The sequence below is a fragment of the Spodoptera frugiperda genome, chromosome 16 (assembly GCF_023101765.2).
Source record: "Spodoptera frugiperda isolate SF20-4 chromosome 16, AGI-APGP_CSIRO_Sfru_2.0, whole genome shotgun sequence".
Lineage (NCBI taxonomy): Eukaryota > Metazoa > Arthropoda > Insecta > Lepidoptera > Noctuidae > Spodoptera > Spodoptera frugiperda.
Window position 1 is genome coordinate 5373364 of NC_064227.1, and position 12527 is coordinate 5385890.

The 12527-nt window shown below is 32.7% G+C and overlaps 1 protein-coding gene across 5 annotated transcripts in view; it reads right to left on the reverse strand.

Moving 5' to 3' along the window:
- The window catches only part of LOC118280610 (zinc finger protein GLI4), a 104459-nt gene extending 93818 nt beyond the window's left edge, over positions 1 to 10641 (reverse strand). For all 5 annotated transcript variants that reach the window (XM_035600805.2, XM_035600808.2, XM_035600807.2 and 2 more), the window contains exon 1: positions 10337 to 10641. The gene's annotated coding sequence lies outside the window, so the exon portion shown is untranslated. The remainder of the gene's footprint in view (positions 1 to 10336) is intronic.
- Between the last annotated feature and the right edge of the window lie 1886 nt (positions 10642 to 12527).

Sequence of the window (12527 nt, forward strand, 5' to 3'; positions counted from 1 at the left end):
AAAAATTAAATTAAATTAAAATTAAATTAAAATTAAATTCTTTGTGTCTGTTATTGTTTGTACTGAATAAATGTTTTATCTATCTATCTATCTATCTATCTATTTTATGGTTTATTATTGGTTACTTGTTATTTGTTTATTGGTTGTCCCATTAACATTATGTCGCTTTAACTGATTATTAGCGCCTTGCGTTTTACTTGATCCTAGATGTTGTGTTATGGTGGTTTATTGGTTATTTTCTTAAATTAAAAAAATTAAATTAAATTAAAATTAAATTAAAATTAAATTCTTTGTGTCTGTTATTGTTTGTACTGAATAAATGTTTTATCTATCTATCTATCTATCTATCTATTTTATGGTTTATTATTGGTTGCTTGTTATTTGTTTATTGGCTGTCCTATTGTACAGTTATTGAGCAAGTGGAGGATCAGGGATTAGGAAGATTGGGAAGGGGAGTAATCGGGCCTCCAGTATTTTCAATCGCAAAACAAAACACAACGCAAGCGTTGTTTCACGTCTGATTTCTGTAAGGTCGTGGTATCGTTCCGGTCAGAAGTGATGAGAAGCATGGTTCTCCTACACTTGTCTTGGGATTGATTCTCCATTTTTAATTTTTTTTTAACAAAATATATTTTTATTATTTCCAAAGAATCGTCATTTCCCATTTTCTTTTCTTCATATTTACAAAACAACCAGATAAAAGCAAAGAAACTAAGGTACATACATCATCAACCAAAACCAACAAACAATTTTTATCACATTACTCAAAAAAACGGAACTTGTTTTCGAAAACTAGCGAACGAACGTAATCCGAAACTCACGCGCCTATACAAACTGAAGATAATAATGTCCAAACATAACATTGAAACAATATTGGAGCGAGGGATGCGCTTGCGCAGTAGCTCGCACCGCCATGTTAAATGGCGGCGCAAACTGTCATTATCACCTACGAGTTGACGGTAATGCGTTTGCCGTTGACTATGACTACTAGTACCTACTACTGAATTTTTATTTGTTCAGAATATTGTTAGGAAGATCTTGTGAAGATACCAAAATAATTTTCAGGTAGATTATAGATGTTTTTTTTTTTCAGAAACTTTTTCTGGTGGCTCGTTGATCTGATCACGCGAAATGTGACTGTCAAGCAGGAGGTTTGAGGTTCGATTTCTATATTAGGCAGAGCATTATTAGGTCCTTTCAGTTTTTCGAAATGGAACGAAGTCTGAAATTTTGTTTGGTGAATAAACCACCAGTTTAACGTAACATGATGTGAAAAGCGATCACATAACAATTCCAGACAGAAAGATAAAAGCACCAAATATTCTTGAATAACATTGCACAATCCGTAAATCAAACGCAGACCCCCTTGTTCGGAAGTCACACTCACAACCACTCGACAAACGATACCACTCTTAAACAATTAACTCTAGTGTATCACACACATACAAATTGATCATTACACAGGCGCTTGAGCACTTCCTCTGGGTCACTCCGTTAGAGATATTATCTCAAATCAACGTACAATCTCCCATTGGAGATTAATGTGAGATAATTACAGTCATTCGCCACAATTACTATATTAAACTGCAACTAATAAGCAGATCTTAGTATAGATAATATAGATTTATTCTGGTCTAGATTATGTTGACTGGTCACTTTGTTTTATGTTGTTGTGTAGTAAATGGTTTGTCGTAACAAATTGTTTAAGAAAATACCATAGGGAAATTTTACTTTAGGGAATTTTAGTTTCAATAATGTTATTATGACAATTAAATGGTTAAGTATCGTGCTTAATTAACCTCACTCACACAAATAAACACAACGCAAGCGCAACGCAAGGATTAAGAAATTTTGATGTGAAAAAAATGCATAATTTTTTAACAAATTGTACTAATATTATGCTGCAATAACATTACAGGTGTTTTATTGGAACTTCTGTATTAATCTAAGTTCTACAATAGTGATTTGAAAGTCCTGACCTTACCAGGAATCGAAACTACAACTTTGTACCCCACTATCTCCCTTGCAGTGATCAGAAACGAAGAACAAAATCCAAAGAAGAGGATAGCATTGTTATTCTCTCTTTCTTTTCTCCCTCTTTTAAGAGACGATTGTCAACCCATATCAAATTCCCTCAGAACATTAAGCAATCAAGTTAATTCTTAACAAGTGTTTACTCTCAGATTTGTCTGTCCGTCATATAGGAGCTAACACGAACATCCTGTCTGTCTGTCCGTCCAGATAAGATAATACTTATATACACAACATTGCTTGATTGTTTAATACAAGAGTTATATGGTTTCCTGTGCTTGAAAATTTTAGATTATAAAGAAGCTTCGCTGCTAAGCAAAGACAGGTGAGCTTATAGTATGTTGGCTGCTTTTTAGGTTATGCTTATCCAGAAGTTGGGTAATCTGTGAATTTTAAAAAGTATGATAAGTTTAATGTAGTCTTTTTTATGGGACAAGCCAGCCACAACCTTCCAAACCGCTGCAACTTCTGTAAGCCAGGATCTACAGTAGATACAACCATGAAAACACCGGAACACTGAAGTCCGGCGCGTCCCTGAGACATGAATGATTGTCTTAGATCATATATAAAAGATATTATTAGAGGAGAAGAAAAAGAAAACGTTATATATAGTCTTAGCAATATCGAAATCAAATAGAATAAAAATTAGTTATTTGAAAATTATAAAGAACCATAAACGGGTGTTTAAGAACACGTGGCTGCATCAATTCAAATTAATAATTACATTATTAATGCAGTATCCAATAAACACTTTAAACCGACAGATCAATACATAATTAATATTAAAACGTAACACTGTGGATATGGTCCTGCTATTTCAAGGAATACTGTTCTTAAAAATGTACACTAGAACAGAAAAACTTAAGTACAACTCCCTCTTATATGGACACGAAAACCGCATAAAATGGAAATAAATAATTCAGAAGTCTAGCCACCAAACGCCATAAAGTATCAATTTCATTGACACCATCACGTTTTGCGTCAAAATCGTAAATAACACCTCATTTGACAGGTCAAAATGCACCTTGAGAAGTTTTTTTCAATAGACCATATTGGTTCGCAGAATTTCCGAGTTGCTCGCACCAAAATGTGCCGAAAATCATTAAAGTACCTTAACAATGAATGTTTTGTGTTTCTGGGACCAGTTTCACAGATAATGGTTGAACAAAAAAGTGTATTTTGATGTCTAAATAGACACATCACATCACAGGTAGTGGGAGTAAGGTAACCGACACTTTTCTCGTCCGGAGTGAAAGAAATATCATTAATTTTAACGGTTCCCTGTCCGTCGAGTGAGGATACCTTTTTACATTTCGATACTTGATTATTCGGAATTTAATCAAGATGTGAATGTTATGTGTTTGCTTGTTTAAACCTTTTTTATTTATCGTTTATTTATTTAAGTAACGATATCTAATTCCGAAGTCTTTTACCTTAACATTTTTTGATATTGAGGAATGTTGAGGAAATCAAACAAACATTGGTACAGTCAGACATTATAAGGAGTGAGTAAAAAAATTTTGCGTTCACCGAATTTTATTACTCCTAAAAATCCTCAAACATTACAATCCTAATGGTAGTCAACAAAGGGAATTTATTCTACCTGGCCGTCTCCTGGTCCATTGTTCGGCAACAAATCTGGTGCGCATTCGGATCTCTCCAACGTATAGTTTTTTTTGTACTTTTTTCTCAAAAATCCCTTGTTAGCAAGTCCTCGGATAGATCTCTTTTGTGAGGACAATGGGGTTACATATTTATAAGTGGGTAGGTAGGCGGGGAATACAGGTGTTTTGTCTAACTGCGCCGCTCCGTATCAAGCATATCTAAAATGGAAATAGTTGTAACTTTATTTTCTTGATCGACACACGCCACGGATCAGTCATCGGGAAGATGTCAGCTTTTTGTCAGATTTACCTTTTAATATTAACACCGTTTTTGCAATAGATATCGAAATTAGCGTATTATTAAATATACCGTTGCGAAGCGATAGAGGAAAAATATTTCTGACTTATAACTTTGAATCAACTCAACTTCATAGAAAGTTTTTTGTATTTATCTTAGAATTTATTATGAAAAAAATCTAACAATCACGGTACACCAGAAATATTTGTTCGCTCCGTATATCGGAGAGTCTAAAGCGGTCAGTACCGTCATTTTTTGTCCGAAACAACCTCACGCTCCCGCTTCGGACATCAAAATAGTGTTACGAGTTTAACAAATAACTTTTTTAAAGTATAAACCAACGAACGCCAATTAGTTCTACCCAGGAGAAATGGCTTCTTCGTCGCTCATTTTACTCACATTTTTTGTGGGTCCGGTTGAAAAATTTTTATTTAGTGAACGCGACGATTTGTTTCGCTCCTGTGTGTTTATTACGATGCTGACTGTACAAATATTTTGTGTTCGTATTTTCTGCTCGTGTCACGGTCTTGTTCAGTCGATTGATTGTAAATAATAGGTATTTGTACCAAATGTAGTGATTATTCGCCATTTTTGTGATCATGTAGATATTTTTGTGGCACGGATGTTTGTGATCTGTCATTATGGTTGATTCTCTTCCGAAGGTTTTTAATGATAATAATGGTTCGTGGTATCATCAATTTGATGATGGGTTTTGTGATGACTTTGTATCGGTAGAACCTGTGGAGTTTCTTTGATGTTTTGTTTTGGCCCTTGTTTTGTGATTTTGCTTCCTAAAAATCTGCTATAAAAGGATTTATTACAATTTATCCTACATTTGGCCCTTTTCAAAAGTCAAATTGAATTGTCCGTCAGTCTGTCTATCAGTAAAGCTAGGTGCTCGTTCCAAAGTATAGCTTCGAATGGTTAGTCTAGTTAGAAAAATGACTGAAATAAAATAACAATATCTTCTGATATAAACAGCATCTACATGTTACGCATAAATCAAAGATTAGAACTACAAATCCTATTAAATAAAAAAACAAATACTATGACAATATATTACAATACAAACACAACAACTTCCTAATAACATGAATCACAGTTCAATATTGACATCCATTCAAAAAAATCTTTCTTTATCTATAAAAATAGCCATACCGTGTTTATTTGCTATCAATAAAATCAGTAGACATGTTTTCCGAACACAAATATTTCTCACAAACATGTTAATTAAATAATAAAATTAGAACTTACTGTTTGTTTGTTGATTCAATATCATTTTATGTTTGTTGTCATGTCATTTAGTTTATTTGAAGTTATAAATTCATGTTGATTTATGTATTTCTATGTGTAGATAAGTTTTATTTACAAGTCTGTATTACTTGCACCTGAAAAACTTGTATTTAATACAATTTTGTTGAAATGTTTAGAGCGAATAATTGTTACAATTATAGCTTTGCAATAACAGATCATAATGAAACACAAAATGACCATAAAACACATAACAATTAACCATTAAAAAAAAACAAAGAACACCAATCAAAATCACCACATCGACACCAAAATAACTACAAGCACAACGCTCCATTACTCTCATTGTTCTAACAAGACTCCGCCATTAACTAAAAAAAAGAAATCGGTATTCAAAATGGGCCTCTCCACACCACTGCTGTGTGGAAACCCGAATGTCTTCATCTAACTTATGACCGCACTTGACCCAAGTCCCCAACCTGTTCCCGAGATAGCCCCGGCCAAATAACTAAACGACTTAACGATATCAGCGAAATTACACCACGAGAGGTACATTTTTTTTTTATTTTGTTGCATCCTCTGGTGCAGCGCAAAAGTTTATTGCACTTCGATTTAAAAGCTTAAGCTTGATAAGTGGGAATAACTCTATTAAAAATTTGTTTTGCTATAGTTTTATCTGAGGATATATTGAAATTAAATGTGGAAGAATCATTTTGGTTTTGGTTATTTTTTCACATTGGTTAATTTTTAGCCCTTCTGCTTTTTTATTCATACGAAACTTATCTAATTTGATCAGACTTTTACCTATTGTATTTGTTTTAACTGCAAGTTTTCCTAACATCTTCTACTAATATAATCAAATATCTACACCAACCCATAAAAAAATAAAATCACACCTACCAACAAAACAAACGCAAAAAATGCTACAGACACTACTTTAAAACAATTTCATACAAACAACAAAAGCCATTTTGAAACAAAAACAAATATACATATATCACAAGAAAATGAGAATACATAAAGTTAAAAGATAAAGTTCAGTGGTAGCAAAAATCTTTAACATAAGCGAGGTAACTCCGGGAGTCCTAGTATTATTTTAACTTTATTATCTTTGAAAATAAATAAATTCGTTCTCTGGCAGGTTAAGATGATCTGTATACGATAACGATGCAGATAAAAGAACAGAACAAAATGCATTAAAAAGTATTGTCTGAGCTACAGACTTAAAAGTGGTCTAGATTTTGTAGATCTTTTAACTGTCTTAATATAATATAATTAGACTTTAAATTGTCTACAAATGACTGGTTAAGTCTTAATATAGAATTAAAAGGTGATATAGACAATTTTGAATTCAAATATCTCTTGACATACCTAATTTGGGATTTTCTAGACGAAATTTTCCTGTTATGTTAATTTCAAATTCATTCATAATTATTGAGTACTAGTTTCTACCAGCGGTTTCGTCCACGTTCCTGTGGGGTAAAAACTATTCTATCTGTTATTGCAGTCCATAATCTACGCCTGATCCAAATTTCATCCTGATATCTTCAGCCGTTTTGATATGATTGAGTAACAAATATACACACAAAAACACAAACTTTCGCATTTATAATATTAGTAAGATTTTTATTTCTTTATCATTGATTCCTTTTAATAGTTCTTCTTACGTATTATTATTTGATACATCATTTGAATCTGGTTCTTTATCTAAGAAATCTATCTCTATAATAGTTTTATTTTCTTTTGAACCAAAATTTGAACTTCGTCGGAAGTAACTAAGTGCGTAACATATCTGATTACATCTTATTAATTAATGATGTAATTAAAATAATATTATAAAGCTTCAGTAGTTTTATCTAAACAATTTTATTACATTATTAAAGTCCTTAAGTATTTGTCTGCTTTCTATTCCTTCTTCCTTGTTTTTATTATTTTCCTTGCTTTTGTTATAACTTTTGTCTGTATTTGAATTTAATTTTTCATTTACTTTATTGACTCCATTCGCATAACTGACAAATATTCTGGTACAATAAAGAACGCCGTTAAAATATTACCTTTAAACAATTTTATTGATCGAACCATCTCTTGTTATTGTATTATACTTTCCAAAGGCTTACTTAACGGGTTCAACTCGACTTCACAATCTACTCACAGGAAATGATACATGTAAATGTACCCAAGAAAAAACATACCAAATCATCTTCCGAGAAATTTAAGAGCGAAAATAATCTCCTTTCAAGTCTCTCATTGCTCAATCTATCATTACCAAGAATAGATCCACAATATAACAAGTAATCATGACCCGAACTCGGATATCGTGCTGATCATAATGAATAATGTAAAAATCAATCAGCATTACGACTATACCAATTTACTTAAACACCAATCACAAAGAAAGAATCCATCGATAACAAAAAATAAACTACACAAAATGATAGAAGAATTCTATAACGGATGTGATTTATAAGTTAAAAAAACCGCGAGCGGCGCCGCAGGGCATTTGTAGATGAGAAAACGTGTAGTTTTGGTAATAGCTTAATCAACAAGACCCGAGATCGATAGAGAGATGAAGGCATGTCGACGACCGATGCGCGTGAGTCGATGGATAGACCAATAATTGTTATAGACGCGCACGAAGGAATTCATAATGGCTTGTAATGTTTCAGCTTATTGGTTAACTATTATGGAAATATATAACCCGTCCGTAATGTAATTGAAGATGTTAAAATTGTTTCGAGTTAAACAGATATAAATGTAAATTTACTTCTGTGCTTAATTGAAGTTGATAGAGATGCGAGGTTTGTTTTACTTGAAATAGAATTTCAATAAGTTTTGCGAGTTACAGTATATACGTGAATTTGAAAACCAATTAAGATAATAATGGTTATATCGATACACGAAGACTTGATTTCCTTCTTTAGTAATGGAAAATTGACGAAATTTCTACACGGAAGGAACATATTTATCGACATCACTGTCAGATTTTATTTTGTAATTGTTTACGTTTAAATGGTAAATATCCTCAGAATTTTCAGTGATATCTTGAATTATTCCGTAATCTTTGGGCTTATATCCTCAAGTGGCTCTGAATTTGGGATGTTTTTAAAATTATTTCTGTTTGTAAGTTTAAAACTCAAGGGCCACTTGAAATTTCATATCGTTTCTAAATACGGGCAAATGCGTTTTAGGGATATTCTCGAAGAATTTGAATTAATTGCTTACTGGTCTAAAATCTACTATAGCGAATTCGATAGGCTTACGATTCCACAGCAATTACATCATTTACTATCTTACATTTTCTATCGATAACTCATCTATAGAATCGATAGTGAGCAAACAAATCATTACTCTATCTCTCATAGTCGTGATCTCTCTCAGGTCGTCGGGGCAGTTCGGGGCGGTTCGGAGCCGTTCGTGTACCTCCGTCAGTGTTCGTGAAATGTGAGCATTATGAAGTTATTAATGGTGAAATCTTACTGTTTTACATTTTAATGCAGTTGACTGTACTTTTGCTTCGTTCATGTTAATTGCTCTTTTGGTTATAATAGAAGTGTTACGGCTATGAATAAAGTTATTGGCTAATGAGTTTTCATAATTAGTTTCGTGGTTAATTTCTTGTTAAATAGCTGGTTTCGCTTTTGCCTGCTTTTATTCGTCTTTGTTAGAAATTTGAATTAATGCGTTTACAGCTCTTTTATTGGTTCCTTTTGGTACTCGTTTTAATTGATTCGTCTTAATTATTATGGTTTAAGCCAGTAAACGAGCAGACGTATCACCTGATGGTAATCAATAGCCGCCGCCCATGGACACCCTAAACACCAGAGGCGTTACAAGTGCGTTGTCGGCCGGTAACTGTTGTTGAGATTTAGAACTTCTTTAGCTTTCATTTTATTGCAGATTCGTCTTGTTTTCTAATTATCTATTTTGTTTATTATATCTCTCTATCCAATATTTTGCCTTCCATTTTATTATAAAAAACTAAAACTCGACTCAGAACTACCATATTGCATAAAAATGCCCACCATATTTAACATATTTTAGTATTATCTGTGCCTTTAAATGTTTAGTTATTATATCTCTAAGTTACAAAAATCTGATAAATCGAAAACCACCACTGATTTCAAAGTCATTTATAATAAAATTAAAATGTTTCTAACACAAATATTTTCATAACAACAACAAATATGTATATGTAAAGCAACTGAAACATTGCACTCAATTAAGTACATTAATTTCTTTAAAAAACATTATGATTAAAGTTTCTATCTAACATCTAATTACTTAAATAACGATACGGTCTAAGAACTCAGTTTATAATATAAGTATATTTTCATGTTTTATTATACATTATATACATAAGAACATTTTTAAACAATTACACTATAAATTTTATTAATTGAACTAAGTACTTCACCATGTTTTTATTACATATTAACGATAGCAACAAAACTACTAAAACACTACATTTTATAGCTTTTAAATTACAAAATTTAATATGGAGGTAGTTTTGCAGTGATGTCTTTTATTTCATTCAACTACCCTCACTTGGGTTAACGGTTGTTAAAAGAATGCTACGGGTATTTTTAACCTTTAATGTTTTGTTTGTATTAATAAAACTAAACATAGATATTATCTATACAAAGTTTTTAATGCATCACTTAATACCTAGTATAGTTTTTAGTCCAACTTCGTCAGGAATATGGTAATACGTGCATCCGATGCAATTCTCAGAAAACGCATGTATACTTGGAATACAAAATTTCTCATATTAATAAAAAATGCAAAGGGCACTTGGCGACGTTCACACCGGGTGATAAATACAAAATCCCGGCCGTTCCCGGGAATGACTAAAAACGTGACTGCACTGCAACACCGGGCGACTCCCCGCCGGCCTAACCACTTCTTTGTTTTTAAACATACAAAAAGTCAGCCCCTTCAGTCTCAAAGAGTCAGGTACAAAATACTACACTGCCCACATGTTCTTAACTTGACAGAAACTAATACTGAACGACAAACGATTTGCAATTCTAAAACACACACCAATATAATGTTACCGCTCAATTCCTAATTACGTTATTACACCAAACATCCACTTGTCTGCAAATTTTTATCAACATTTTTTATAATTAATAAATTTGACATATTTACTTACAGTTGTTATCTTAATTGTTCAGGTCATCATGTGTCAAACTATATCGCCGGTAGCAAAAGCAATCCACTCGCATAATAATAAATACGGACACAACACATGTTCACTGCTCAATCGTATGTTAAAATAAAACTTTGACGACACAATAGAAAAATGTAAAACAAACACTTGCACACGAATCCTCGCACTAAAGTCAATGTTTTTAATTTAGAAAAATAAAAACGATTATCAAAGTAATTTGTTAAAGAAAAAATAACACGGATAACGTCCGCCTCGGCCGCCGTACACGCCGATATAGAATATAAATAGCGGGTGGACACGGACGAAACGCGCCGACGGCGATTTCATCTCAATCTTGCCCGTCGAAACGAGACAGTAACATGACAATAAACGATTGTAAAACGTCTAGAGAGAAAGAGACAACACTTTTCTCATTATGCGCCCGTCGAACCTGACATTTCAATCGCGCCGTCTCTCTCACACGGAAAGTTATTTCCGTACAAATTATATGCGGGCGTATTTGTGCTCTGTCCTGCTCGGGCGCGGATAGTGCTAACCAGATAATGTCTTAATCGCATTTTCTTAGCGCTATGCTGACTGATGCACTAACATAAACAATGATAATTCATGGATTTGCATGAACGATAAAGGGGGTTTTTATTGAGTGAGCATGGATGTGTAAGTAAATATGGTAAGTGGGAGGTCCATGTGTAATTATGTCATTATTGCCCCTTTCAGCACGGAAACTGGAATGTTTCACTTTAAACTGAAACGTAACGGGTTTTATGATAAGGGTATTAATTGATTTGAACTTTCCAATAATAAATAATTATAAAAAAAACAAATGAATATTTTGAAAGATAATGATGGTGTTAATTTGTACGTGATAAAGCTTTTGGCACTTGTAGCACAAGCGTAATGCCAATGTCATTGACAAACCTGTTTCAATTTTGATGTAGTAGACAACGTGATTAATTGCTGAAATGTATAATATAAAAAAGTTTAAAAGCAATGTAGGTATATAAAACAGTATAACTGACACTAAAATCAAGAATACCAGGCAAAAACAAACTAACAATCAAAAATAATAACACATAATCGAATGCATAATTCCAATGAAAGAGATTAACATTTAATAATCACATAAAACTAACTGTAGATAGAACAACTTTCAAAGTCAAATATAAAACAAAACAACAGCAAAAACCAATAAAAAATTTAAACAAACACAGCCGATGACAGAAATACTCGTAGTATAATTATAAATCCTAAATCATAACAATAACTATGATTTAGAAAGACATTTGTTTCGGACGGACGAAAGAAATTCCAATAAAACAGAGGATACGCTGAAGGCTACAACAAAATTAATGATATTGGGTGAAGTGTGGAGATTAAAATAAATAAAGTGATCGTTCCAAGTCAAGGTATAGGTGATAATGTTATTTTAGATACTGATATGTATGATGTAGATGGAAGTAATGAAAATGGTGAAGATAAACAGAATTTTAAATGAAATCATGAAGTCGTGGTATATGAAAGTGTTATTGATTGAGTAGGTACACTAGTAGTATTGCTGATTTAGAGGCTGTTTTCTTTGATTTGTTCGGTCCTCAAGGGGGTAACTAATAATAATTAGGTTAAAAAGAAAACTTTGTCCCATACTAGGATTTTCTCCTATGTCGTAGAAGCGTTTACAAACATACAAATTCACATACAAATGATACCAGACCCGAATCAACAATTAGTGGATCACGCAAATAGTTGCTCCGTGCGGGAATCGAGCTTGCGATACGTTGCGCGGCAGCCAATTGCCCAGGCACTACACCAACCGTGCAGTAATAGTTCTTTTTTTATTTTTAATTCAGTTCTAAACTCAGAGTATTTTTCTTTAATAAGACATACCTACATACAATATTATCCATAGTAATAACCATTACTTTACCCTATGATTATTTACAAGACTGAATATTCCTTTGGGAAATAAAATACGTGGCGTTATGTTGCAAAAACTATTTAATAGATAATATTAATCTGAAAAAATAAAAAAAAAAAACAAAACTAAAAAAGACTCAGTCAACCCAGTGGCTAAGCACTTGGCTACTGCATTGCGTGTTTTGAATTCGAATCCAGCACGCGATAAGAGTATGCAACCTGCAGATACAATTAATTGTTCTGAGTGCATTTAGTATTT